The sequence below is a fragment of the Coenobita brevimanus genome, chromosome 94 (assembly GCF_032717465.1).
Source record: "Coenobita brevimanus isolate Jiangsu-jjx chromosome 94, ASM3271746v2, whole genome shotgun sequence".
NCBI classification, from domain to species: domain Eukaryota; kingdom Metazoa; phylum Arthropoda; class Malacostraca; order Decapoda; family Coenobitidae; genus Coenobita; species Coenobita brevimanus.
In genome coordinates, this window is record NC_137047.1 from 22,075,606 (window position 1) to 22,083,068 (window position 7,463).

The 7,463-nt window shown below is 37.4% G+C and overlaps 1 pseudogene; it reads left to right on the top strand.

Moving 5' to 3' along the window:
- Positions 1 to 6,916: 6,916 nt before the first annotated feature.
- Positions 6,917 to 7,036, top strand: LOC145413027 (5S ribosomal RNA; annotated as a pseudogene).
- The last annotated feature ends 427 nt before the right edge of the window (positions 7,037 to 7,463 follow it).

Genomic DNA, 7,463 nt, shown 5'->3' on the forward strand with positions numbered 1-7,463 from the left:
AATTATATAAGTAAAAAAATAGGTTGTAAGTTGAATTAGTTGTCATAGCGACTTCACCGTGTGTGTTACTATGCGCTATTATTACGCTATATATTGACGTAAGGCCTGAAATAATCTCAAAACAGTTCTATAAAGTTGAAAAGTGTATAATAATATTAGAAAGGTATTATGTTAGTAGAAAAAGCACAATACGAGTTGAAACATCAGTCACAGCGAGTTCACTCACTACGTAAATTAGCGCTAGCATTACGCTAAATGTTATCAAAAGGCCTGTGAATACGTAAAAACAGTTCAATATAATGTAAAATGGTATAATGTTATTGTAGAAGTATTATGTAAGTAAAAAAAATTATATGTATCATGATTTTAGAATGTTAGCGATTCATGGGAACCAAGTTGGCCGATTTTGCTCGTTTCTCACGATGGTACAATGGTTATTTCTGCTCTATTTTTGTATAAAATCCAATATACTCTTTTATCACATGTTTTTATGTTTGTAATAAATTCATTTCTACTTACTTTCATTGGTTTCCCAAACTTATAATACCATAGAAAACGTTTGATGCTCACACCGCATAGGGAGAACACGGGGCCAGGTGGGACCATCGCATACATGGTTAAAGCTAATTAGGGACCCCAGGGACCACTTTCTTTGCCACCGGCCATTGTTTCTGACCAAAAGCGAAAGTTTAAGCAAAAAAAAAAAAGGTCGAAAATTGCCCGGGATTAGGGGGTACCAGTGGTCGAAAAGTGGCCGGGACGGGGCGGGTTAACAGAAGGTGTATGATAGCCAAAAAAGAGAGAGATAAGGCGTGGAACAATTGGAGAAAGAGAGGTAACGACAGAACAAAGGAAGAATATAAAAGAACAAGAAACGAATACACAAGAATACGTAGGGAAGAAGAAAGGAATTTTGAAAAAGGTATAATTGACAAATGCAAGGATGAACCCAAACTGTTTTATAGATTAGTTAATGGCAAACTGAAACAAAAGGAAGGAATCACCAAGCTGAAAGTAGATGGAGAGGTCTTTAAGGATGCGGCAATGCAAGCAGAAATAATGAACAAACGTTTCCAGTCAGTTTTCACTAAAGAAAAGGAGCTTGTGGAAGGGGAGGGAGTGATTAGAAATGTTCCGGTGATGAAAGATATAAAAGTGGAGGTGCAGGAAGTGTATAAATTACTGGAAACTCAAGATGTAAGGAAAGCCCCAGGACCTGATGGAATTTCTAATTGGGTACTGAAGGAATGCAGAGAACAACTGGCGGATAAAATTCACAGCTTAATTGTATGCTCACTGGAAGAGGGGAAAGTGCCAAAAGAATGGAAGAGGGCAAATGTGGTACCAATTTACAAGGGAGGAAACAGGGAAGAACCCCTGAATTATAGACCAGTGTCTCTAACCAGCATGGTCGCAAAATTGTGTGAGAATCCTGAAAGACAGATGGATAAAATATCTGGAAGAGATGAATATTTTGGCTGAATGTCAGTTTGGATTCAGAAGTGGAAGGTCATGTGTTTCAAACTTGTTGAGCTTTTACTCAAGAGCGATTGATGTGGTACAGGAGAGAGATGGTTGGGTGGATTGTGTGTACTTAGACTTAGAGAAGGCCTTTGACAAGGTACCTCATAAGAGACTAATGTGGAAACTAGAATATATAGGAGGACTAAAGGGGAAACTTCTGGAATGGATGAGAGACTTTTTGAGAGACAGACAAATGAGGACAGTAATAAAGGAAAAGATGTCTGGATGGAGGGAAGTAACAAGTGGAGTCCCTCAAGGCTCAGTGTTGGCGCCAGTAATGTTCCTGATTTACGTAAATGATATGGTAGATGGAGTGAACAGTTATGCGAGTCTGTTTGCCGATGATGTAAAGATCTTGAGGAAGATAGAGGTTGAGGAGGATTGTAAAATACTGCAGGAGGATTTGGACAGGATACACAATTGGAGCCGGACGTGGGAAATGAAATTTAATGTAAAGAAATGTAAAATATTGGAAATGGGTAAAAGTACCAGGAGACCATCACTGAATTATTTTTTGGGTAATGAATTAATCACAAAAAGGAGAGAAGAGAAAGATTTGGGAGTGCTGGTCCAAGATAGTTTGTCACCAGAAAAGCACATTAACAAGATAGTTGGAGAGACTTATAAGCTCTTGACTAACATAAGAGTAGCATTTCATTATATGGATGAGGAAATGATGAAAAAATTGATAGTGGCCATGATCCGCCCCAGGTTAGAATATGCAGCGGTAGTGTGGTCCCCACACAAAAAGAAAGATATAAACAAGATTGAGAGAATACAAAGAACAGCAACCAAGATGGTCCCCAGTCTGACAGACCTGTCATACAGAGAGAGGCTGGAAAAACTGGATTTGCCTTCGTTAGAGGAAAGGAGAAAGAGGGGAGACATGATTGCGGTGTTCAGGACCAGGGTGGGAGTAGATAAAATTGACAAAGAAGATCTGTTTGTATGGGATAAGAGAGCAACAAGAGGACATGGCATGAAATTGAAAAAGTCAAGCTGCTTGAAGGATATCAAGAAATATAGCTTTCCTTACAGAAGTATAGGCTTATGGAATAGCCTGGACAAAGAGATCGTCCAGTCTAAAAACTTAAACGAGTTTAAATTTAAATTCGACTTATTGAGAAACAGCGACGGAAACCCACGAGCATAGTACATTCCGTGTATATCACAATGGGGTGCTTCTGAAAAGCCTAGTATTCCGTCAGATGGCTCCACTGTAGCAGTAAACACATTCCCGCGCTGTATAAAAAGCATAATTTTATTTGTTAAATATTTACACTGTTGTGTGAAATTGTGAATCATGGTAATGTCATATGCCGTAATATAAATAATACAAATAGAAAACGTATATATAACGTATCATGAATTGTTTATATTTATCATAAACTGAAATTAAAATATCACTGATGGCATGTGATGGCAATCGCCATTTCAGTGGTCCTATATTATTTAATTTCTGCTATATTTAGTGCAAGTTAGATTCTTAATACATAGTTTGTTCAGAGTGTAAAGTACGCCTAGTGGGTATCTTGACTCATTCAGTCTCTATGTGGGCAGAAATTTAATGTTGAGTAAATACTGGCATTCACCATCATAAATCATCCGGTCTGAGGAACCGTCCCAAAACCAAGATTGTTTACGCGTCATTCTTTGCCCGGTCTCACCGAGGACAGACGACTGTGGAAGGTACACAAGCCAAGACATCGCCTCCAAGTGATCCAAAAGATTCACACGGAGTCAAGTTCAGTATTCACGATTTATATATATATATATATATATATATATATATATATATATATATATATATATATATATATATATATATATATGCAAACGTGAGAACACATGACGAGTAAATACTACTGCATCCTCTTAAATGTCTACCCCCAGTGAGATTGCATCCAGGTCAAGAGGACTGGTATGTGCACAAGCTACTGACTCAGTCAGTGGAAGATCCTACAAACATATGTGTGTGGACAGGTGGCCTGGAGACCGTTCTCACATGACCATACCATTAGGGACTTGCCAAGAGGGGGCAATGTGTGTGAGATATTGATGATAAGATGACCTTAAGGTATTTATTTGGTAGGCACCTGGCGAAATGTAAAAATTAAAATAACCACTAGTTCTCAACAGAAAAAGACAAAACTTCACTGTAACACTTTATTTACAAAACGCTCCAATGATACATATGAATATGACTCACTCATGGTGCAAGGAAGCTGCAGGGGAAGGTGTCTCTCTCTCAGCTCAACAGTCAGGAACTCATATTACTGAACTATATGTGTTTGTGGGTGTGTCCATTTACGACAGTAATGTAACCAACGTCGGGTACAGGGACATGAGAAATGAGCGTAGTTTAGTTAAGAGCTAGAGAGGCAAGATGTGGGAATGACAATCACACAAAGATATCGCGCAGTGAAACACACTGCCTGTACATAGTCACTTATGAACCAATGACGAATGTTATGAATTTAGCTTGTTTCTACTCTGAGTGAATCCGTGACATTACGCGCCATCAAAATAAAATTTTTCATGGAAACTTGACATGATGACATCCCTCGTGAAAAAACTTAAACACGGGACTGTCTTGTGGTGCGCATGCGTGAAGGAAGCGAGCAAAATGTTGAATGCCAGTATTTACTCAACATTAAATTTCTGCCCACACAGAAACTGGATGAGTCTAGATACCCACTAGGCGTACTTTACAGTCTGAACAGACAATGTATTAAGAACCAAATTTGCACTAAATGTAGCAGAAATTAAATAATATAGGGTCACTGGAAGGACGGGTTGCCATCACATGCCATCAGTGACATTTTAATTTCCGTTTATGATAAATATAAACACTTCATGATACGTTATATATACGTGTTCTATTTGTATTATTTATATTTCGGCATATGACATTACCATGATCCACATTTTCACACAACAGTATAGATATTTAACAAAGAAAAATATGCTTTTTAAACAGTGCGGGGAATGTGTTTACTGCAACAGTGGAGCCATCTAGCGGAATACTAGCTTTGAAAGCACCCCATTAGGTATATTCTTAAATATTTGGAACGACTTAGACAAAGAGGTGGTGCATGAGAAAAACATTCATGTGTGTAAAGGTAGACTTGATAAATGTGGATATGGAGACAGGACAACACGAGCATTGCTCAATTCATGTATACTACAAATAGGTAAATACACACCACACACACACACACACACACGGCATCGTCGGAGGAAGACGTCCTTTACCGGCGCTCCATACCAGCTCAACTCGGCCAGAGGCATTACCTAAATAAGTATCTTTGAATGAGTCAAGCTCTGTACCAGGTTAGACTAAATGATTTTTCATTATTAAAAGGAAAAGAAATAATAAGTTTAAATAAGACTTGTTCAAACAACAAAGAACCACGATGCGTTGAGTCAGCTGGGATTGTTTATACTACGGCAACACGCGGAAAGTGTAAGTACATACTCTTCATTTAGTATTACAAAATGGATACATACTTCAGTAAAACAAATTTGGAAAAGAAAAGGGATAAAAATAAAAAGCAAAATGATGATTTCTACCAAGAACTGGTTGAAGTGGAGACTCACAATAGACTGGTTGAACGTGTACACAAACTAGAAATGGCTTTCAAAAATGAAATTGATGAAATAAAGAAGCAAATGCACTTGCAAAAGGAAGAGATAGAAAAACTGGGAAGGGAGGCCAATAAGAAAGACAACCATCAGTGAACTAACAGTGGAATTGAATACGCTTAGGAAGAAAGTGAGTGAAATGGGAAGTACAGTAGTTAATCACGAGAGTGTTATGGAAGAGTTAAAAAATGACACAAAGACAATTAGACAAGCAAGCAGTCTTATGGACCAGAGCAGTGATATTGAGGAGAAGATAACACAGGTGAATGAAGCTGTGCAAAGCTACAAAAATGATGTAGAAACCACGTATGCTGAAATGGTGAAAGTAAAGAAAGACTTAGAAACAAGGGTGGAGGAAAAAAACATTAAAAAGGAAGTGAAAAGAATAATCCAAAACAATCCAAAGTTAGTCAGAAATTCAGTAGAAATAAATAAATCAATAGTAATCACTGGTATAGAAGAGGAAGAAATTAAAAACAAAATCACTAGAGACAAAAAGGAGATGGCAAATGTAATGAGCTTACTGAAAGAAGTATCAGAGGAAATCTGTAGTAAAGACATAGAGGAACACAAAGGTTAGGGAAATACGAGAAAAGCAAGACAAGACCTCTAAAGGTGACTTTCCAGAGTGTAAACACTGTGGAAGAGATACTAAAAAATGCAAAGAATCTTATGGAAAAAGAGGAGTTCAAAAATGTATGGATAAAAAGATGCCTAACACAAGAGGAACTGGAATTACTGAAAGAGAAAAGGGAGGAAGCAAAAACAAAAAATGAGGGAAGATCAGAAGAGGACAAGACATTTTTTTTTTTTACAAAGTAATAGGATTGCAGGTACGAAAGTGGTACACAAACAGGATGGAAGAAAAAGGAGGAAGTTAGTAGAACCATGTCATGACAAGTATATAAACAAGATGATAAAGTTGATGTACTCAAATGTGGATGGAATGGTATCTAAATTACTAGAGATGAATGATTATGTCAGAGAAAATGAACCACAAATAATATGCCTAACTGAGACAAAATTAACACCAAGGATATCCAATGACATACTAAACTTAGAGGAATACAATATATGGAGAAGAGACAGAAATTTAAAAAAAGGAGGAGGAATTATAATATTAACAAAGAAAAATCTAAAAGTCAAGGAAATAAACCTAGATATACCATCACAAGTAGAACTGATTGCAGTAGAGATCGACACATCTGAAGGTAAAGTAATTGTAGGCAATTTGTATATGCCACCCAGATCAAACACATGGGAAAGAGACAAATATGAGGACCTGGCAGAGAGTACAATTCAGAGTATAAGATCCTTGCTACATAAAATGGAAGAGAAATCGGAAAGAATTATACTAACTGGGGATTTCAATACAAATATAAATTGGAATACTCTAGATATAAATAGCCAAGAAAGCTGTTGGGACCAAAAGCTCCTGGATCTCGTACAAGAGTTTTTCTTAACGCAACATGTGAGGGAAACCACTAGAAAAAGAGGACTTGATGTACCTTCAGTGCTAGATCTAATATTTACTAGGCAAGAAAATGACATTGACAGTTTAATATATCACCCTCCACTCGGCAAAAGCGATCATGCAGTACTAAATTATAACTTCAGGATAGCATATGACATAGTAAACAGCAATGACAGTTACAAAAAGAGACTAAACTATAAAAAGGGAAATTATCAAGACCTAAAGAAGTATTTCTTAGAAGTTGATTGGGAAAATGAGCTTAGAGGACAAGATTTAAATGCTGTATGCCACGTTGAGTACACCGCTTCCCGTCCGATCAGCGAAGTTAAGCAACGTTGGGTCTGGTTAGTACTTGGATGGGTGACCGCCTGGGAACACCAGATGCTGTTGGCATCCCAACGTGTCAGGTGGGGTTGGTGGAGGATTAGTGCCCCTCCCTGTAAAACAATTAACTCTAAGCCGTTGGCCACCCCGTTTGGGATACATGGCGTCTGGCAATGAATGAATGAAAATATAAAAATTTTTGTGAATTTTATGAAATAGGAGTCCAGAAGTACATCCCACAGCACAAAGAAGCAGATAAGAAAATACAGAAATGGTTCAATACAGAATGTAAAAAATCAGAAGAAAGAAGAGATTTGTTGTGGAATAGATGCAGAAGACACAATAGTGAAAGGGCGTATAATAATTACAAACAGGCAAGAAACGACTATACAAGAATAAGGAGGGAAGCCCAAAAACAGTTTGAGGAGGATATAATAAATAAAAGTAGTGATCAACCAAAGCTGTTTTACAGCTATATCAGAAGCAAAACCAAAGT